Source organism: Pleurodeles waltl, chromosome 4_1 (genome assembly GCF_031143425.1).
Source record: "Pleurodeles waltl isolate 20211129_DDA chromosome 4_1, aPleWal1.hap1.20221129, whole genome shotgun sequence".
Classification (NCBI taxonomy): Eukaryota; Metazoa; Chordata; class Amphibia; order Caudata; family Salamandridae; genus Pleurodeles; species Pleurodeles waltl.
In genome coordinates, this window is record NC_090442.1 from 171,766,135 (window position 1) to 171,789,477 (window position 23,343).

Here is a 23,343-nt window from a genome sequence, read left to right on the forward strand (position 1 = left end):
ATGTAACCGTGATAATTTGAAACAGCCTGGCAGGTACCACTATACTGCTACACACCCTAATCGTCCCTTTCAGGACAACTAGTTTGAGAGAGCTGGGTGGTCAGATAACAGATAAGAAGAGTACATGGAACCAAAGTAGAACTAACAACACTCGCTGACATCACAATAAATAAGGAAAATAAACTTCCTCAACAAAAACCCCAATTCAAAAAGAATGTGGTTTCAGGAATTTCAACAAAATATGCCACATACATTGAGAATGTTGCTGAAGAACAGCAGCTCACCAGAGGTCACAATAGTTCACTACAATCTTCAGAAGTTTCTGGATGTTTAAGCATTTAACGACTACATAGAAGCCAAAGCCCAAGACAAGCGAGCCACCCCTCCAGACCTCATTTATAAACTATACATATAAATTGAAGGGGACATAATTCACAGAATTAAAGTAATGTTCTCAGAAACACTCAACTATGACAATCTGTTGGCTGAAAATGATTGGCCACTGGAGTTTGTCAGAAGTCTCCCACAAGGGGAAGATGTGAGTTTACCGCCTTTTTCAGTCCTCGTTCTGGAACAAGTAAAGCAAACTCACGCTGCAGATTAAGCTCTTGCACGAGCCCTGGAATTATACCACAACCATGTTGTAGGAGGCTGGCCTGGCTTATAGTGGGTACCTAGGTCCAGTTATCCCTTATTAGTAGATTAGAAGTGTTCTAGCAGCTTAGGCTGATAGAGGTAGCTATAGCAGAGCAGCTTAGGCTGAACTAGGAGACATGCAAAGCTCCTACTATACCACTTATATCACCTAGCACTATATCATAATAAACACAATACTCAGAGTTACTAAAAATAAAGGTACTTTATTTTAGTGACAATATGCCAAAATATTTCAGAGGATATACTCCCTTAGGAGGTAAGTAATATACACAAAATATACACACAAACCAAAATCAGGTAAGTAAACAGTTAGAAAAGTAGTGCAAACAATGTAGAACACAATAGAATGCAATAGGAGACAATAGGCCTAGGGGCAACACAAACCATATACTCCAAAAGTGTAATGCGAACCACAAATGGAACCCAGGCCTAGTGTAGTGTGTAGAGGGTCGCTGGGGGTGTAAGAAAACACTAAGGGTGTACAAGATACCTGTAGGAAAGTGCCATCTTGCCTGGCATGTTACCCCCATTTTCACTGTATGTATGTTTGTTTTTGCCCATGTGTCACTGGGATCCTGCTAGGCAGGACCCCAGTGCTCATGATGTATGCCCTGCATGTGTTCCCTGTGTGGTGCCTAACTGTATCACTGAGGCTCTGCTAACCAGAACCTCAGTGTTTATGCTCTCTCTGCTTTCTAAAATTGTCACTGCAGGCTAGTGACTAATTTTACCAATTCTCATTGGCACACTGGAACACCCATATAATTCCCTTGTATATGGTCCCTAGGTACCCAGGGTATTGGGGTTCCAGGAGATCCCTATGGGCTGCAGCATTTCTTTTGCCACCCACAGGGAGCTCTGACAATTCTTACACAGGCCTGCCACTGCAGCCTGAGTGAAATAATGTCCACGTTATTTCACAGCCATTGTACACTGCACATAAGTAACTTATAAGTCACCTATATGGCTAACCCTTACTTGGTGAAGGTTAAGTGCCAAGTTACTTAGTGTGTGGGCACCCTGGTACTAGCCAAGGTGCCCCCACATTGTTCTGGGCAAATTCCCCGAACTTTATGAGTGCCTATGTGTAGCGTCACAATGGTAACTCCGAACACGGCAATGTAACATGTCTAGGATCATGGAATTGTCACCCCAATACCATTCTGGTATTGAGGGGATTATTCCATGATCCCCAGGGTCTCTAGCACAGAACCCGGGTACTGCCAAACTGCCTTTCCGGGGTTTCCACTGCAGCTGCTGCCAACCCCTCAGACACGTTTCTGCCCCCCGGGGTCTGGGCAGCCCAGTCCCAGGAAGGCAGAAAAAAGGATTTCCTCTGAGAGAGGGTGTTACACCCTCTCCCTTTGGAGATAGGGGTGAAGGGCTGGGGAGGAGTAGCCTCCCCCAGCCTCTGGAAATGCTTTGATGGGCACAGATGGTGCCCATCTCTGCATAAGCCAGTCTACACCGGTTCAGGGATCCCCCAGCCCTGCTTTGGCGCGAAACTGGACATAGGAAAGGGGAGTGACCACTCCCCTGACCAGTACCTCCCAGGGGAGGTGCCCAGAGCTCCTCCAGTGTGTCCCAGACCTCTGCCATCGTGGATTCAGAGGTGTTGGGGCACAATGGACTTCTCTGAGTGGCCAGTGCCAGCAGGTGACATCAGAGACCGCTCCTGATAGGAGCTTACCTCTTTCAGTAGCCAAGCCTCCTTTCTTAGTAGCCAAACCTCCTTTTCTGGCTATTTAGGGTCTCTCCTCTGGGCTATTCCTCAGATAACGAATGCAAGAGCTCACCAGCGTTCCTCTGCACTTCCCTCTTCGACTTCTGCAAAGGATCGACTGCTGACTGCTCCAGGATGCCTGCAAAACTGCAAGACGACTACCAGCAACATCCTACCGGCTTTCTCGACTGTTTCCTGGTGGTGCATGCTCTGAGGGCTGTCTGCCTCCACCCTGCACTGGAAGCCAAGAAGAAATCTCCTGTGGGTCGACGGAATCTTCCCCCTGCCAATGCAGGCACCAAACTTCTGCATCACCGGTCCTCTGGGTCTCTTCTCATCCTGACAAGCATGGTCCCTGGAACACAGGAGCTGGGTCCAAGTGTCTCCCACAGTCCAGTGGCCCTTCTGTCCAAAGTTGGTGGAGGTAAGTCCTTGCCTCCCCACGCCGGACAGTAAACATATGTGCTGCGTGATTTGCAGCTGCTCCGGCTTCTGTGCACTTCTCCAAGGATTCCTTTGTCCACAGCCTAGCCTGGGTCCCCAGCATTCCATCCTGCATTGCTCAACTCGCTGAGTTGGACTCTGACGTCGTGGGACCCTCATTTGTGACCCTGAGTCGACCACTGGCCTCAGATCTTTGAAGTGCCTGTCCCAGTACTTCTGCGGGTGCTGCCTGCTTTTGAGGGGGCTCTCTGAGTTGCTGAACCCCCCCCTGTAGGAGGCTGGACTGGCTTGTAGTGAGTACCAAGGGGTACTTGCACCTTGCACCAGGCCCAGTTATCCCTTATTAGTGTATAGGGTGTCTAGCAGCTTAGGCTGATAGATAATGGTAGCTTAGCAGAGCAGCTTAGGCTGAACTAGGAGACGTGTGAAGCTACTACAGTACCACTTAGTGTCATATGCACAATATCATAAGAAAACACAATACACAGTTATACTAAAAATAAAGGTACTTTATTTTTATGACAATATGCCAAAGTATCTTAGAGTGTACCCTCAGTGAGAGGATAGGAAAGATACATAAGATATATATACACAATAGCAAAAATATGCAGTATAGTCTTGGAAAACAGTGCAAACAATGTATAGTTACAATAGGATGCAATGGGGACACATAGGGATAGGGGCAACACAAACCATATACTCCAAAAGTGGAATGCAAACCACGAATGGACCCCAAACCTATGTGACCTTGTAGAGGGTCGCTGGGACTATTAGAAAATAGTGAGAGTTAGAAAAATAACCCCCCCCAAGACCCTGAAAAGTGAGTGCAAAGTGCACTAAAGTTCCCCTAAGGACAAAGAAGTTGTGTTAGAGGAATAATGCAGGAAAGACACAAACCAACAATGCAACAACTGTGGATTTCCAATCTAGGGTACCTGTGGAACAAGGGGACCAAGTCCAAAAGTCACAAGCAAGTCGGAGATGGGCAGATGCCCAGGAAATGCCAGCTGCGGGTGCAAAGAAGCTTCTACTGGACAGAAGAAGCTGAGATTTCTGCAGGAACGAAAAGGGCTAGAGACTTCCCCTTTGGTGGACGGATCCCTCTCGCCGTGGAGAGTCGTGCAGAAGTATTTTCCCGCCGAAAGAACGCCAACAAGCCTTGCTAGCTGCAAATCGTGCGGTTAGCGTTTTTGGATGCTGCTGTGGCCCAGGACGGACCAGGAGGTCGCAAATTGGACCAGGAGAGAGAGGGGACGTCGAGCAAGACAAGGAGCCCTCTCAGCAGCAGGTAGCACCCGGAGAAGTGCCAGAAACAGGCACTACAAGGATGTGTGAAACGGTGCTCACCCGAAGTCGCACAAAGGAGTCCCACGTCGCCGGAGACCAACTTAGAACGTCGTGCAATGCAGGTTAGAGTGCCGTGGACCCAGGCTTGGCTGTGCACACAGAATTTCCGCCGGAAGTGCACAGGGGCCGCAGTAGCTACAAAAGTCGCAGTTCCCAGCAATGCAGCCCAGCGAGGTGAGGCAAGGACTTACCTCCACCAAACTTGGACTGAAGAGTCACTGGACTGTGGGGGTCACTTGGACAGAGTTGCTGGATTCGAGGGACCTCGCTCGTCGTGCTGAGAGGAGACCCAAGGGACCGGTAATGCAGCTTTTTGGTGCCTGCGGTTGCAGGGGGAAGATTCAGTCGACCCACGGGAGATTTCTTCGGAGCTCCTGGTGCAGAGAGGAGGCAGACTACCGCCACAGCATGCACAAGCAGGAAAACAGTCGAGAAGGCGGCAGGATCAGCGTTACAGAGTTGCAGTAGTCGTCTTTGCTACTATGTTGCAGTTTTGCAGGCTTCCAGCGCGGTCAGCAGTCGATTCCTTGGCAGAAGGTGAAGAGAGAGATGCAGAGGAACTCGGCTGAGCTCTTGCATTCGTTATCTAAAGTTTCCCCAGAGACAGAGACCCTAAATAGCCAGAAAAGAGGGTTTGGCTACCTAGGAGAGAGGTTAGGCTAGCAACACCTGAAGGAGCCTATCACAAGGAGTCTCTGACGTCACCTGGTGGCACTGGCCACTCAGAGCAGTCCAGTGTGCCAGCAGCACCTCTGTTTCCAAGAGGTCTGGAGCACACTGGAGGAGCTCTGGACACCTCCCAGGGGAGGTGCAGGTCAGGGGAGTGGTCACTCCCCTTTCCTTTGTCCAGTTTCGCGCCAGAGCAGGGCTAAGGGGTCCCCTGAACCGGTGTAGACTGGCTTATGCAGAATTGGGCACCTCTGTGCCCAACAAAGCATTTCCAGAGGCTGGGGGAGGCTACTCCTCCCCTGCCTTCACACCATTTTCCAAAGGGAGAGGGTGTCACACCCTCTCTCAGAGGAAGTTCTTTGTTCTGCCATCCTGGGCCAGGCCTGGCTGGACCCCAGGAGGGCAGATGCCTGTCTGAGGGGTTGGCAGCAGCAGCAGCTGCAGTGAAACCCCAGGAAGGGCAGTTTGGCAGTAAAAGGGTCTGTGCTACAGACCACTGGGATCATGGGATTGTGCCAACTATGCCAGGATGGCATAGAGGGGGCAATTCCATGATCATAGACATGTTACATGGCCATATTCGGAGTTACCATTGTGAAGCTACATATAGGTAGTGACCTATATGTAGTGCACGCGTGTAATGGTGTCCCCGCACTCACAAAGTTCAGGGAATTGGCTCTGAACAATGTGGGGGCACCTTGGCTAGTGCCAGGGTGCCCTCACACTAAGTAACTTTGCACCTAACCTTTACCAGGTAAAGGTTAGACATATAGGTGACTTATAAGTTACTTAAGTGCAGTGTAAAATGGCTGTGAAATAACGTGGACGTTATTTCACTCAGGCTGCAGTGGCAGGCCTGTGTAAGAATTGTCAGAGCTCCCTATGGGTGGCAAAAGAAATGCTGCAGCCCATAGGGATCTCTGGAACCCCAATACCCTGGGTACCTCAGTACCATATACTAGGGAATTATAAGGGTGTTCCAGTAAGCCAATGTAAATTGGTAAAAATGGTCACTAGCCTGTTAGTGAAAACTTGGAAAGAAATGAGAGAGCATAACCACTGAGGTTCTGATTAGCAGAGCCTCAGTGAGACAGTTAGTCACTACACAGGTAACACATTCAGGCACACTTATGAGCACTGGGGCCCTGGGTTACCAGGGTCCCAGTGACACATACAACTAAAACAACATATATACAGTGAAAAATGGGGGTAACATGCCAGGCAAGATGGTACTTTCCTACACAACCCCCCCCCCCAAACGAAGGACAATAAGACTAGCCATGACCTGATGAGTCTTCATTGTCTAAGTGGAAATATCTGGAGAGTCCATCTGCATTGGAGTGGCTACTCCCAGGTCTATGTTCCACTGTATAGTCCATTCCCTGTAGGGATCTGGACCACCTCAACAATTTAGGATTTTCACCTTTCATTTGTTTTAGCCAAAGTAGAGGTTTGTGGTCTGTCTGAACAATGAAGTGAGTGCCAAACAGGTATGGCCTCAACTTCTTCAGAGCCCAGACCACAGCAAAGGCCTCCCTCTCAATGGCAGACCAACGCTTTTCTCTAGGGGTCAACCTCCTACTAATAAAAGCAACAGGTTGATCCTGGCCCTCAGAATTAAGTTGTGATAGGACTGCCCCTACTCCTAATTCAGATGCATCAGTTTGGACATAGAATTTTTTAGAGTAACAAGGGCTTTTCAGGACAGGTGCAGAGCACATGGCCTGCTTCAGCTCCTCAAAAGCTTTCTGACAGTTTGCTGTCCATAATACCTTTTTAGGCATTTTTTTGGAAGTGAGGTCATTAAGAGGGGCTGCAATGGAGCCATAGTTCTTAATGAACCTCCTGTAATACCCAGTGAGGCCTAGGAAGGCTCTTACCTGAGTCTGTGTAGTAGGGGGAACCCAATCAATTATTGTTTGGATTTTCCCCTGTAGTGGTGCAATCTGTTCCCCACCAACAAGGTATCCCAGATAAACCACCTTACCCTGCCATATCTGGCACTTTGAAGCCTTGATAGTGAGGCCTGCCTTTTGCAGGGCCCCCAAAACTTTCCATAGGTGGACCAGGTGATCATCCCAGCTGGAGCTAAAGACAGCTATATCGTCCAAATATGCTGCACTGAAAGCTTCCAGCCCTTGCAGGACTGTGTTCACCAACCTCTGAAAAGTGGCAGGTGCATTTTTCAAACCAAAAGGCATTACAGTAAACTGGTAATGTCCTCCAATGGTAGAAAATGCAGTCTTAGGTTTAGCATCTTCTGACAATTTGATCTGCCAATACCCTGCAGTCAAGTCAAAAGTGCTTAGATACTTGGCAGATGCCAGTGTATCTATGAGCTCATCTGCCCTGGGTATAGGGTGAGCATCAGTTTTGGTTACCAAGTTGAGACCTCTATAGTCTACACAAAACCGCATTTCCTTCTTTCCATCTTTGGAATGGAGTTTTGGTACCAGAACCACAGGAGAAGCCCATGGACTGTCAGTGTGCTCAACCACTCCTAGTTCTAACATTTTCTGGACCTCTTGCTTTATGCAGTCCCTGACATGGTCAGGCTGCCTATAGATCTTACTTTTGACAGGTAAACTGTCTCCAGTATCTATAGTGTGCTCACACCAAGAAGTGGTACCTGGCACAGTAGAGAAGAGTTCAGAGAATTGATCTAGGAGATTTATGCAATTGTCTTTCTGCTCAGCAGTAAGACAATCAGCCAAAACTACACCTTCCACAAGAGCATCTTGTCCTGTGGAAGAGAAGAGATCAGGTAGAGGATCACTGTCTTCTTCCTGTCCCTCATCAGTTGCCATGAGCAGGGTGAGATCAGCCCTGTCATAGTAGGGTTTCAGGCGGTTGACATGGAGCACCCTAAGGGGACTCCTGGCAGTGCCTAAGTCAACTAAATAGGTGACTTCTCCCTTCTTTTCAACAATTGTGTGGGGTCCACTCCATTTATCTTGGAGTGCTCTTGGGGCCACAGGCTCCAAGACCCACACTTTCTGCCCTGGTTGGTACTGAACCAAAACAGCCTTCTGATCATGCCATTGCTTCTGGAGCTCTTGGCTGGCCTGAAGGTTTTTACTGGCCTTTTTCATGTACTCAGCCATCCTTGATCTGAGGCCAAGTACATAATCCACAATATCCTGCTTAGGAGCTTTTAAAGGTTGTTCCCAACCCTCCTTTACAAGTGTGAGTGGACCCCTAACAGGGTGTCCAAAAAGAAGTTCAAAGGGGCTGAAGCCCACTCCTTTCTGGGGTACCTCCCTGTAGGCAAAAAGGAGGCATGGTAGAAGGATATCCCATCTCCTGCGGAGTTTTTCAGGGAGACCCATAATCATGCCTTTGAGAGTTTTATTAAATCTCTCCACCAGTCCATTTGTTTGTGGATGATAGGGTGTTGTGAACTTGTACGTTACACCACACTCCTTCCACATGGCCTTTAAGTATGCAGACATGAAATTGCTTCCCCTGTCTGATACTACTTCCTTTGGGAAGCCCACCCTGGAAAATATTCCCAGGAGGGCCTTTGCCTCTGCAGGTGCTGTAGTGGTCCTTAAAGGAATAGCTTCAGGATATCTTGTGGCATGGTCCACTACCACCAAGATAAATCTATTGCCTGAAGCAGTAGGAGGGTCAAGGGGGCCAACTATGTCAATCCCTACCCTTTCAAAGGGAACCCCAACCACAGGCAGTGGAATAAGGGGTGCCTTTGGGGTGCCACCTGTCTTGCCACTGGCTTGACAGGTTTCACAAGACTTACAAAATTCCTTTGTGTCCTCAGACATCCTAGGCCAATGAAACAATGGAACCAATCTGTCCCAAGTTTTCATTTGACCCAGGTGTCCAGCTAGAGAATGTCATGTGCCAGGGTTAGGAGGAACTTTCTGTACTCCTGAGGAATCACTAATCTCCTGGCAGCTCCAGGTTTAGGATCCCTATGCTCAGTGTACAAGAGGTTGTCCTCCCAGTAAACTCTGTGAGAGTCACTGACATCCCCATTAGCCTGTTTGACAGCTTGCTGTCTGAGACCCTCTAATGTGGGACAGGTTTGCTGTGCCACACTCAGCTCCTCCCTGGCAGGCCCCCCTTCACCCAAAAGCTCAGCAGTGTCTGCTTCCAGCTCATCTGGTGTAGGTTCTGCACAGGGAGGGAATTCTTCTTCCTCAGAAGTTGAATCCACTGTAGAGGGAGGGATAGTAGGAAGTGGTTTGCTTCTACTAGCCCTAGCTTTAGGGAGCACTTGGTCCATTGTTCCAGGATCCAAGCTTCCCTGTCCTTTTTGCTTTTTGGCCTGAGCCCTTGTCAAAGCAAACATATGCCCTGGGATGCCCAGCATTGCTGCATGGGCCTCCAACTCCACATCTGACCAAGCTGATGTCTCCAAATCATTCCCTAATAGACAGTCTACAGGTAAATCTGAAGCTACCACAACTTTCTTTGGACCAGTAACCCCCCCCCAGTTGAGATTAACAACAGCCATGGGGTGGCTAAGTGTGTTGTTGTGAGCATCGGTTACTTGGTACTGGTGACCAAGTAGGTGTTGTTCAGGGTGGACCAGTTTCTCTATGACCATAGTCACACTGGCTCCAGCGTCCCTGTAGGCCTGAACCTCAACACCATTTATTAGGGGTAGCTGCTTGTACTTATCCATATTAAGGGGACAAGCAACTAAGGTGGCTAAATCAATAGCCCCCTCAGAGACTAACACAGCCTCTGTGGCCTCCCTAACAAGGCCAACCCCAACTAAGTTACCAATAGTGAGCTCAGCTACTCCCTTGGATTGGCTATTAGTAGGTTTGCTCCCACCACCACTGCTATTAGTAGGGACACTAGGGGTAGCAGTAGGGGTTGTAGTGGTAGGAGCATTAGTGCTTTTCTTTGGACAACTGGGATCTGTTGTCCAATGGCCTTTTATTTTACATAAATAGCACCATGGTTTCTTTTCCTTGTTCTGATTAAAAGAGGATTTGGGCCCACCACCCCCACCAGAGTGTTTTTGTGGGCCTGATGAAGACTCATTTTTAGATTTGTCCCCACCCTTGTCAGAAGACTTACCATCCTTCTTTTTGTTGCCATCTTTGTCACCCCCTGTATGAACTTTTCTGTTCACCCTTGTTCTGACCCATTTGTCTGCCTTCTTTCCCAATTCTTGGGGAGAGGTCAGATCAGAGTCCACCAAGTACTGGTGCAACAAATCAGACACACAATTATTAAGAATATGCTCTCTTAGGATCAAGTTATACAGGCTGTCATAATCAGTAACTTTACTGCCATGTAACCACCCCTCCAAGGCCTTCACTGAATGGTCAATGAAATCAACCCAGTCTTGTGAAGACTCCTTTTTGGTCTCTCTGAACTTTATCCTGTACTGTTCAGTGGTTAAGCCATAACCATCCAGGAGTGCATTCTTAAGAACTTGGAAATTATTAGCATCATTTTCTTTCACATTAAGGAGCCTATCCCTACCTTTTCCACTAAATGATAGCCATAGGATAGCAGCCCACTGCCTTTGAGGGACATCCTGTACAACACAGGCCCTCTCAAGTGCAGCAAACCACTTGTTAATGTCATCCCCCTCCTTATAAGGGGGAACTATCTTATGCAGATTCCTGGAATCATGCTCTTTTGCAGGATGACTATGGGGAATACTGCTGCTGCCACCATGGGTATCTAAACCCAACTTCTGTCTTTCTTTCTCTAGTTCAAAAGACTGTCTATCCAAATCCAGCTGTTGCTTTTTAAGCTTCAGTCTGGTTTGTTCCACTCTCAACTTATTGAGTTCCCTCTCTAACATTCTGTCATCAGGGTTGGTGGGAGGGACATTCTTAGACACAGAAGAATGAACAGAAGGAGACCTGTCCCTTACAGAAGCCACCCTAACAGCTTGGCTAACAGAAACATCACTACCAGTATGGTGAGAATAAATGCTTTTGCTATGATGTGAGACAACACTATTTCTATGGTGAGGCTCTCCATCATTACCAACTATGCTAGACTGTCTAGTAATGGGCAGGCTATGAAGTTTCTTTCCTGAATCTTTTCCTGGGGGAGTCCCTGGATCAGATTGGGAACCATTTGCTACTTTTTCAACAGATGTGGCCCCTATGGCCTTATCTTGTTCTCTAAGCATGTTAAGCAATAATTCCAAAGAATGATTCTTCCCTCCACTCTAACCTCTCTCTATGCAGAGACTCCTTGCTCCTTTCCAGCTAAGGTGATCATATGCAAGTTTGGACAGATCAACATTTTGGCCTGTGCCAGACATTTTTAGAGAGAGTTAAAGTGATAGAAAAAGAGAAAAAAGTTTTCAGAACTTTTTAGAAAGACAGAAAAAAAACTTTTTAAACTTTTAAGAACTTTTTGAAAGTTTAGAAGTACTTTTCAGCACTTAGAAAAGAGTGAAAAGAGGAAATGCAAAACTTTTTGGCTATGTGTATATACACTGACCTTGTTTTGTATATTTTTCTCTTATGAAAAGTACAATGACAAGAGTGGTAAGTAGTCTCAAAGCACTTATCCCACCGCTGCACAACCAATGGAGGAGGCTGGACTGGCTTGTAGTTAGTACCAAGGGGTACTTGCACCATGCACCAGGCTCAGTTATCCCTTATTAGTGTATAGGGTGTCTAGCAGCTTAGGCTGATAGATAATGGTAGCTTAGCAGAGCAGCTTAGGCTGAACTAGGAGACGTGTGAAGCTACTACAGTACCACTTAGTGTCATATGCACAATATCATAAGAAAACACAATACACAGTTATACTAAAAATAAAGGTACTTTATTTTTATGACAATATGCCAAAGTATCTTAGAGTGTACCCTCAGTGAGAGGATAGGAAATATACACAAGATATATATACACAATAGCAAAAATATGCAGTATAGTCTTAGAAAACAGTGCAAACAATGTATAGTTACAATAGGATGCAATGGGGACACATAGGGATAGAGGCAACACAAACCATATACTCCAAAAGTGGAATGCGAACCACGAATGGACCCCAAACCTATGTGACCTTGTAGAGGGTCGCTGGGACTATTAGAAAATAGTGAGAGTTAGAAAAATAACCCTCCCCAAGACCCTGAAAAGTGAGTGCAAAGTGCACTAAAGTTCCCCCAAGGACAAAGAAGTCGTGTTAGAGGAATAATGCAGGAAAGACACAAACCAACAATGCAACAACTGTGGATTTCCAATCTAGGGTACCTGTGGAACAAGGGGACCAAGTCCAAAAGTCACAAGCAAGTCGGAGATGGGCAGATGCCCAGGAAATGCCAGCTGCGGGTGCAAAGAAGCTTCTACTGGACAGAAGAAGCTGAGGTTTCTGCAGGAACGAAAAGGGCTAGAGACTTCCCCTTTGGTGGACGGATCCCTCTCGCCGTGGAGAGTCGTGCAGAAGTGTTTTCCCGCCGAATGAACGCCAACAAGCCTTGCTAGCTGCAAATCGTGCGGTTAGCGTTTTTGGACGCTGCTGTGGCCCAGAAGGGACCAGGAGGTCGCAAATTGGACCAGGAGAGAGAGGGGACGTCGCGCAAGACAAGGAGCTCTCTCAGCAGCAGGTAGCACCCGGAGAAGTGCCAGAAACAGGCACTACGAGGATGCGTGAAACGGTGCTCACCCGAAGTTGCACAAAGGAGTCCCATGTCGCCGGAGACCAACTTAGAACGTCGTGCAATGCAGGTTAGAGTGCCGTGGACCCAGGCTTGGCTGTGCACAAAGGATTTCCGCCGGAAGTGCACAGGGGCCGCAGTAGGTGCAAAAGTCACGGTTCCCAGCAATGCAGCCCAGCGAGGTGAGGCAAGGACTTACCTCCACCAAACTTGGACTAAAGAGTCACTGGACTGTGGGGGTCACTTGGACAGAGTTGCTGGATTCGAGGGACCTCGCTCGATGTGCTGAGAGGAGACCCAAGTGACCGGTAATGCAGCTTTTTGGTGCCTGCGGTTGCAGGGGGAAGATTCCGTCGACCCACGGGAGATTTCTTCGGAGCTTCTGGTGCAGAGAGGAGGCAGACTACCCCCACAGCATGCACAAGCAGGAAAACAGTCGAGAAGGCGGCAGGATCAGCGTTACAGAGTTGCAGTAGTCGTCTTTGCTACTATGTTGCAGTTTTGCAGGCTTCCAGCGCAGTCAGCAGTCGATTCCTTGGCAGAAGGTGAAGAGAGAGATGCAGAGGAACTCGGCTGAGCTCTTGCATTCGTTATCTAAAGTTTCCCCAGAGACAGAGACCCTAAATAGCCAGAAAAGAGGGTTTGGCTACCTAGGAGAGAGGTTAGGCTAGCAACACCTGAAGGAGCCTATCACAAGGAGTCTCTGACGTCACCTGGTGGCACTGGCCACTCAGAGCAGTCCAGTGTGCCAGCAGCACCTCTGTTTCCAAGATGGCAGAGGTCTGGAGCACACTGGAGGAGCTCTGGACACCTCCCAGGGGAGGTGCAGGTCAGGGGAGTGGTCACTCCCCTTTCCTTTGTCCAGTTTCGCGCCAGAGCAGGGCTAAGGGGTCCCCTGAACCGGTGTAGACTGGCTTATGCAGAATTGGGCACCTCTGTGCCCAACAAAGCATTTCCAGAGGCTGGGGGAGGCTACTCCTCCCCTGCCTTCACACCATTTTCCAAAGGGAGAGGGTGTCACACCCTCTCTCAGAGGAAGTTCTTTGTTCTGCCATCCTGGGCCAGGCCTGGCTGGACCCCAGGAGGGCAGATGCCTGTCTGAGGGGTTGGCAGCAGCAGCAGCTGCAGTGAAACCCCAGGAAGGGCAGTTTGGCAGTACCAGGGTCTGTGCTACAGACCACTGGGATCATGGGATTGTGCCAACTATGCCAGGATGGCATAGAGGGGGCAATTCCATGATCATAGACATGTTACATGGCCATATTCGGAGTTACCATTGTGAAGCTACATATAGGTAGTGACCTATATGTAGTGCACGCGTGTAATGGTGTCCCCGCACTCACAAAGTTCAGGGAATTGGCTCTGAACAATGTGGGGGCACCTTGGCTAGTGCCAGGGTGCCCTCACACTAAGTAACTTTGCACCTAACCTTTACCAGGTAAAGGTTAGACATATAGGTGACTTATAAGTTACTTAAGTGCAGTGTAAAATGGCTGTGAAATAACGTGGACGTTATTTCACTCAGGCTGCAGTGGCAGGCCTGTGTAAGAATTGTCAGAGCTCCCTATGGGTGGCAAAAGAAATGCTGCAGCCCATAGGGATCTCCTGCAACCCCAATACCCTGGGTACCTCAGTACCATATTCTAGGGAATTATAAGGGTGTTCCAGTAAGCCAATGTAAATTGGTAAAAATGGTCACTAGCCTGTTAGTGACAATTTGGAAAGAAATGAGAGAGCATAACCACTGAGGTTCTGATTAGCAGAGCCTCAGTGAGACAGTTAGTCACTACACAGGTAACACATTCAGGCACACTTATGAGCACTGGGGCCCTGGGTTACCAGGGTCCCAGTGACACATACAACTAAAACAACATATATACAGTGAAAAATGGGGGTAACATGCCAGGCAAGATGGTACTTTCCTACACCCCCCCTCTGTCTCCTCCTCCAAGGGGCGACATCCTGGTCCTTCCTGGTCCCCAGCAGCACCCAAAATCCTCAACCGCGACTCTTGCAGCTAGCAAGGCTTGTTTGCAGTATTTCTGCCGGGAAACACTTCTGCAACCTCCACCACTCTGTGGGACATCTTCCATCCAAAGGAGAAGTTCCTAGCCCTTTTCGTTGTTGCAGAATCTTTGTTCCCCTGGACACTTTCGTGACTCTTGGACTTGGTCACCTTCCTTTACAGGTCGTCAGGTCCAGGAATCCGTCTTCAGTGTTTTGCTGGTGCCTGTGGTTCTTGCAGAATCCCTTATCACGACTGTTGTGTCTTTCTGGGGTAGTAGGGTAACTTTACTCCTACTTTTCAGGGTCTTGGGGTGGGGTATTTTGGACACCCGTACTGTTTTCTCACAGCCCCAGCGACCCTCTACAATCTCCCATAGGTCTGGGGTCCATTCATTATTTGCATTCCACTTTTGGAGTATATGGTTTGTGTTGCCCGTAGGCCTATGTCTCCCTATTGCATCCTATTGTGATTCTATATTGTTTGCACTACTTTTCTTACTGTTACTTACCTGTTTTGGGTTTGTGTACATATAATTTGCGTATATTGCTTACCTCCTAAGTGAGGGTATCCTCTGAGATAGTTTTCGCATATTGTCACTAAAATAAAGTACTTTTATTTTTAGTAACTCTGAGTATTGTGTTTTCTTATGATATTGTGCTATATGATATAAGTGGTATAGTAGGAGCTTTGCATGTCTCCTAGTTCAGCCTAAGCTGCTTTGCCATAGCTACCTCTAACAGCCTAAGCTGCTAGAAACACCTCTATTCTACTAATAAGGGATAACTGGACCTGGCACAAGGTGTAAGTACCACAAGGTACCCACTATAAGCCAGGCCAGCCTCCTACAATACCCCACCCAAAGACCCTGAAAAGTAGGAGTAAAGTTACCCTACTAACCCAGAAAGACAGTAAAGTCAAGATATGGGATTCTGCAAAGACAACAACTGACTGCAAAGCACTGAAGACGGATTCCTAGACCTGAGGACCTGCAAAGGAAGGGGACCAAGTCCAAGAGTCACAAAAGTGTCCGGGAGGACAGTAGCCCCCTAAACCCCAGATGAAGGTGCAAAAGGGCTGCCTCCGCTTGGAAGAAGCCGATGATTCAACTCTCAGGCCCTTAACACCTATTGCTAAAGGGAGAGGGTGTAACACCCTCTCGCAGAGGAAATCCTTTGTTCTGCTTTCCTGGGACTGGGCTGCCCAGGCCCCAGGGGGGCAGAAACCTGACTGAGGGTTGGCAGCAGCGGCAGCAGCAGAGAAAGCCCACGAGAGTTAGTTTGGCAGTACCCGGGCTCTATGCTGGAGCCCCGGTGATGCATGGAATTGTCCCCCCAATGCCAGAATGGTATTGGGTGGACAATTCCATGATCCTAGACATGTTACATGGCCATGTTCGGAGTTACCATCGTGACGTTACATATAGGTATTGACCTATATGTAGTGCACACGTGTAATGGTGTCCCCCCACTCACAAAGTCCGGGGAAATTGCCCTGAACAATGTGGGGCACCTTGGCTACTGCCAGGGTGCCCTCACACTAAGTAACTTTGCACCTAACCTTCACTAAGTGAGGGTTAGACATATAGGTGACTTATAAGTTACTTAAGTGCAGTGTAAAATGGCTGTGACATAACGTGGAAGTTATTTCACTCAGGCTGCAGTGGTAGTCCTGTGTAGAATTGTCTGAGCTCGCTATGGGAACCCCAATACCCAGGGTACCTAGGTACCATATGAATTATAAGGGTGTTCCAAGTGACTTATAAGTCACCTATATGTCTAACCTTCACCTGGTGAAGGTTGGGTGCAAAGTTACTTAGTATATGGGCACCCTGGCACTAGCCAAGGTGCCCCCACACTGTTCAGGGCAAATTCACCGGACTTTGTGAGTGCGGGGACACCATTACAGGCGTGCACTGTACATAGGTCACTACCTATGTACAGCGCCACAATGGTAACTCCGAACATGGCCATGTAATATGTCTAGGATCATGGAATTGTCACCCCAATGCCATTCTGGCATTGGAGGACAATTCCATGATCCCCCGGGTCTCTAGCACAGAACCCGGGTACTGCCAAACTGCCTTTCCGGGGTTTTCACTGCAGATGATGCTGCTGCCAACCCCTCAGACAGGTTTCTGCCCTCCTGGGGTCCAGCCAGGCCTGGCCCAGGAAGGCAGAACAAAGGACTTCCTCTGAGAGAGGGTGTTACACACTCTCCCTTTGGAAATAGGTATCAGGGCTGGGGAGGAGTAGCCTCCCCCAGCCTCTGGAAATGCTTTGATGGGCACAGATGGTGCCCATCTCTGCATAAGCCAGTCTACACCGGTTCAGGAATCCCCCAGCCCTGCTCTGGCGCAAAACTGGACAAAGGAAAGGGGAGGGACCACTCCCCTGACCTGCACCTCTCAGGGGAGGTGCCCAGAGCTCCTCCAGCATACCCCAGACCTCTGACATCTTGGATTCAGAGGTGTGCTGGCACACTGGACTGCTCTGAGTGGCCAGGGCCAGCAGGTGACGTCAGAGACTCCTTCTGATAGGCTCTTACCTTTCTTACTAGCCTATCCTCCTTCCTAGGTAGCCAAACCTCCTTTTCTGGCTATTTACGGTCTCTGCTTTGGGGAATTCTTCAGATACCGAATGCAAGAGCTCACCAGAGTTCCTCTGCATCTCCCATTTCACCTTCTGCCAAAGGATCGACCGCTGACTGCTCAGGACGCCTGCAAAACCGCAACAAAGTAGCAAAGACGACTACTGCAACCTTGTATCGCTTCATCCTGCCGGCTTTCTCGCCTGTTTACTGGTGGTGCATGCTCTGGGGGTAGCCTGCCTCCTTCTTGCACCAGAAGCTCTGAAGAAATCTCCCGTGGGTTGACGGAATCTTCCCCCTGCAACCGCAGGCAACAAAAGACTGCATCACCGGTCCTCTGGGTCCCCTCTCAGCACGACGAGCGTGGTCCCTGGAACTCAGCAACTCTGTCCAAGTGACTCCCAAAGTCCAGTGACTCTTCAGTCCAAGTTTGGTGGAGGTAAGTCCTTGCCTCCCCACGCTAGACTGCATTGCTGGATACCTCATGATTTGCAGCTGCTTCGGCTCCTGTGCACTCTTCCAGGATTTCCTTCGTGCACAGCCAAGCCTGGGTCCCAACACTCCAACCTGCAGTACACAACCTTCTGAGTTGTCCTCTGACGTCGTGGGACTCCCTTTTCTGACTTCGGGAGGACTCCGGTTCACTACTCTTCTAACTGCCTGTTCCGGTACTTCTGCGGGTGCTGCCTGCTTCTGTGAGGGCTCCCTGACTTGCTGGGCATCCCCTCTGTCTCCTCATTCAAGTGGCGACATCCTGGTCCCTCTTGGGCCACAGCAGCATCCAAAAACCCTAACAGCGACCCTTGCAGCTAGCAAGGCTTGTTTGTGGTCTTTCTGCGTGGGAACACCTCTGCAAGCTTCTTCACGACGTGGGACATCCATCCTCCAAAGGGAAAGTTCCTAGTCCTCTTCGTTCTTGCAGAACACAAAGCTTCTTCCATCCGGTGGCAGCTTCCTTGCACCCTCAGCTGGCATTTCCTGGGCTCCTGCCCACTCTCGACACTGTCGCGACTCTTGGACTTGGTCCCCTTGTCTTACAGGTACTCAGGTCTGGAAATCCACAGTTGTTGTATTGCTGGTGTTGGTCTTCCTTGCAGAATCCCCCTATCACGACTTCTGTGCTCTCTGGGGGTTGTAGGTGCACTTTACACCTACCTTACAGGGTCTTGGGGTGGGCTACTTTTCCTACCCTCACTGTTTTCTTACAGTCCCAGCGACCCTCTACAAGCTCACATGGGTTTGGGGTTCATTCGTGATTCGCATTCCACTTTTGGAGTATATGGTTTGTGTTGCCCCTATACCTATGTGCTCCTGTTGCAATCTATTGTAACATTACACTGCTTGCATTACTTCCTTTTGCTATTACTGCATATTTTTGGTATTGTGTACACATATCTTGTGTATATTTGTCATTCTCATACTGAGGGTACTCACTGAGATACTTTTGGCATATTGTCAGAAAAATAAAGTACCTTTATTTTTAGTATATCTGTGTATTGTGTTTTCTTATGATATTGTGCATATGACACCCGTGGTATAGCAGGAGCTTTGCATGTCTCCTAGTTCAGCCTAAGCTGCTCTGCTATAGCTACCTTCTATCAGCCTAAGCTGCTAGAAACACCTCTTCTACACTAATAAGGGATAATTGGACCTGGTACAGAGTGTAAGTACCCCTTGGTACCCACTACAAGCCAGGCCAGCCTCCTACATTGGTTGGGCAGCGGTGGGATAAGTACTTGTAACTACTTACCACTTTGTCATTTTGTACTTTTCATAAGAGAAAAATATACAAAACAAGTTCAGTGTATGTACACCTAACCAAAAAGTTTTGCTTTTCTTCTCTTACACTCTCTGCTAAGTGCTGAAAAGTACTTCTAAACTTTAAAAAGTTTCCAAAAAGTTTGAAAAAGTTTTTTTTCTTGTTCTTTAAAAAGTCCTGAAACTTTTTCTCTCTTCTATATGTCTCTAACCTCCTTCTATCATGTCTGATGTAGGTACTGCTCTTAAATTAGTCAACACAACTTATGACAATTTAAACTTCAAGAGCCTAAGGAGTCTCTGCATTGATAGAGGTTTAGTGGTAGGGAAGAACCCTTCTAGAGAATTTCTGTATAAGATGCTCATTGAGAACGATAAGTCGCCGGGTGGCACTTCATCTGAGAAGTTAGTAGATAGCTCACACTCTGACTCAGGGAACCCCTTGAGGGAGGTGTACAGGGCTTCCTTTAATTAATGGTGTTGAGGTTCAGACCTACAGGGACACAGGTGCCAGTGTTACCATGGTAATAGAGAAACTGGTACACCCTGAACAACACCTACTTGGTCACCAGTACCAAGTGACAGACGCTCATAACAACACTCTTAGCCACCCCATGGCTGTTGTGAATCTCAACTGGGGTGGGGGGGTTTACTGGTCCAAAGAAAGTTGTGGTTGCTTCAGATTTACCTGTAGACTGTCTACTAGGAAATGATTTAGAGACATCAGCTTGGGCAGAAGTGGAGTTGGAGGCTCATGCAGCAATGCTGGGCATTCCTGGGCATATTTTTGCTTTGACAAGGGCTCAGGCCAAAACGCAAAAAGGACAGGGTGACTTGGATCCTGGAACAATGGACCAAGTACTCCCTAAAGCTAGGGGTAGCAAGGGTAAATCCCTACCCACTATCCCTCCCTCTACAGATGATTCTCCTTCTGAGGAAGAAGAATTTCCTCCCTGTGCAGAACCTTCACTAGATGAGCTGGCAGCAGACACTGCTGAGCTTTTGGGTGGAGGGGGGCACCAGGGAAGAGCTGAGTGTGTCACAGCAAACCTGTCTCACATTAGAGGGTCTCAGACAGCAAGCTGTCAAACAGCAAAATGGGGATGTCAGTGACTCACATAGAGTTTACTGGGAGGACAACCTCTTGTTCACAGAGGCAAGGGACCCAAAACCTGGAGCAGCCAGGAGATTGGTCATTCCCTTGCAGTACAGAGAGTTCCTCCTAACTCTGGCACATGACATTCCTTTGGCTGGGCATTTGGGCCAGATTAAAACATGGGAAGGCTTGTCCCCCTGTTTCACTGGCCTAGGATGTCAGAGGACACAAAAGATTTTTGCAAGTCTTGCGTGACCTGCCAAGCCAGTGGCAAGACTGGTGGCACTCCAAAGGCTCCCCTTATTCCACTGCCTGTGGTTGGGGTTCCCTTTGAAAGGGTAGGGGTTGACATAGTGTCAGGATACTTCAATTCGATTTCCTCAGAAGCAGAAGATAACTCCTCAGTCCCGACCCGAGCTACTCACAACAAATATTAATCCTTCGTGCTGAGTACCCCGGAAGGGGAAAGGGGAATGGGATGGTAGAGAGAGTGCCACAGAGATGATGAACGCCAGTACTCAGTCTGCCTCTTCACATCTAAGATTGGATACAGCACCTGCAAGAGTCATAGTCGCAATTACTAGGGACATACAACATCAGTTTTTCACTTTCTACTCTCAACACTTAATTCTCTTTAATTCTATTATTTCTTCACTCACCCTGAGTTCTCTGTAGCCTTGCTTCTCTCTATAAATGATAGCTTTTCTTAAAAAAATGCTTATTACTGATTCGGGAAGAACTTCTCAACCTTTGTTAGAGATTGGTTTTATGTTGCTATATATATATATATATATATATATATATAGTTGGTGATAATGCGTTCTTCAAATCAGCTGATGTTATTTAATTTCTCCTGTCTTATTGTGACTTCTGTCAATACTTGTATTTGTAAATGCTTGTTTATTACAGTTAGTTTCTCCTTCCTTACTTCGACATCTGTCGATAACTTGTAGTTGTAAATGCTTGTTTATTTAAGTTTGTTTCTCTTTTAAACTCTATTTTGGTTTATTACCATTGAATTTGTAAATGCTTATTTGTTAACAGTTCGTTTCTCCTTTAAACTTGGCCTTTGTTTATAACCTTGACATTTGTAGATACTTGCTCTTTTAAAGTTCGTTTTTTCTTTGACTTTAATATCTTAAACAAGAACCTTGTAAACATAAGGTTAATTCATACATTAACTCTGTAGCCTTGCCGACTTCCACGGTAACGGTCTACTATCAAACTCTTCAATAAACCTTGACAATATTTATCCGTTTTCTGTAATATAATCTTCAAATGTAATTTTACCTCACAGGAGTTTCTGTTCTGAAGCGCGCTCGCTCTCCACACAGCTGATTCCTGTCAGACCTCAGTTGAAGTGCAAGGCTTCCAGCTGGAGAGCTCGTAACCTAGCAACCAACCGATTGCAAGACTAGAACTTTAACTAACCTTCAGGACTCACCGCAGCCATCTTGGATCTTCTCTTCTTGATTCTTCCTATGAAATAAGCGCAAGATTACTCTGCAAACCTTCTTCCAGTTTGGGCTTTGCTGTCTCCACTGAGGATATCTCTTTGCTTTTCTCATTCACTTCTTTGATTTGACTTGGCAAGTTTGTGTGATCATGACAGTACTCCCCCTCAAGGAACAGTTCTCCAATTTAGGTTTGCTTGGGTAGGTTCTATGAAAGTTTCTCACTAATCTTGAAGCATGTACATACTCGTGCGGCTCCCAGGATCGTTCCTCTGGACCATAACCTTTCCAATCAATTAGATAATAAAGCTGGCCATTACGGATTTTGGAATCTAAGATTTGATTGACCTCATACTCTTCTGCAGAGCTAATCTGGATAGGAATTGGAGGGGAGTTTTGACGTAAATTTGGAGGACTGTTCTTTAACAAGGAGACATGGAAAACAGGATGTATCTTTAGATGAGCTGGCAACTGCAATTTAACTGCCACTGGATTGATCATCTTATCAACTTTGAATGGGCCTATAAATCGTGGCTGAAATTAGCGATTTCCTTTGAGACGTAAATGACGAGTGGATAACCAAACTTTGTCTCCTTTCGAATAAATGGGGCTCTCTCTTCTTTTTCTATCAGCCTGAGTCTTATATGAGTCTTTTGCTTGAATGATGTTTTTTCTAGCCCTAACTAACGTGGTCTGCAAATCCCTCACCATCTCTTTTACTGCAGGCACTGAATCATCTTCTTTACCCACCATTACATTAGGATGTCTACCATGGTTCAGATAAAAGGGGGTGAACCCAGTGGTGGAATGAACAGCATTATTGTAAGCAAATTCAGCTGCCCACATCAACTCGGGCCATTCCTTCTCTTTATCGAATAAATTGAGTCTTAAATACTGTTCTAACTCTTGATTCACTCTCTCTGTTTGCCCATCGGTTTCAGGATGGTAACTGGTAGAGTAACGAGAATCAATTCCTAATCTTTTACTAAAGGCCTTCCAAAAGCGAGAAACAAATTGGGACCCCCTGTCTGAAACTAGAATTTTTGGGATACCATGGGCGCGTACTATGTGTTGTGTAAACAACTGTGCAACCTGTGGGGCTCGAGGGATTTCTTTCAAAGGAATGAAATGCGCCATTTTAGTGAAAGTGTCTACAAAAACTAGGATAGTGTTAAAACCTTGGCTACTAGGGAGGTCCACTATAAGATCCATAGTAACAGTATGCCAGGCATAGGGTGCAGTGGGCAAAGGTCTTAACAGACCTTGTGAAGCTGTTCTATTTGATTTCCCTCTTTGACATTTGTCACAAGTTGACACATATTGTCTTATCTGAGTTTTCATTTTTGGCCACCAAAATTCTCGTTGTATTAGATTTTGAGTCTTTTGAATTCCTTTGTGTCCAGCCAATTGATCGTCATGATAAGCCTGAAGAATTTTTTCTTGCAGCTCCACAGTCGGAACATACAGTGCACCTTTAAAGTATGGCAAACCTTTTTTGATTTCTCTTCCTTGGCCTTCTTTGGACCACTTCAGCATTCCTTCGAATGTTAAGTTTTGTTGAATTTCTTTGGTTACATTTTCATACAATATGGCAGATAAGAACTTCTCTTGTGGAATAATCAATTCTTTTTCTGGAGGCTATTTAACTGCACCGGTATCAATTCGAGATAGAGCATCTGCCTTCCCATTTACTTTTCCTGGTCTGAAAGTGATAACAAAATCAAAGTCTGCAAAATATAGGGACCAACGCAGTTGTCTAGCTGTTAGAGTTCGAGCTGATTTTAAAAACTGTAAATTTCGGTGGTCCGTGTAAACAGTCACTTTATGCTTAGCTCCCAAAATGTAATGCCTCCACTCACGAAAAGTTTCTTTGACTGCCAAAAGCTCCTTATCCGCAATTGAATAATTTATCTCTGGTGGTGTTAATTTTCTAGAGAAATAGGCCACTGGATGTAATTGACCTGCATCTTTATGACGCTGGGAAAGGATACCTCCTAT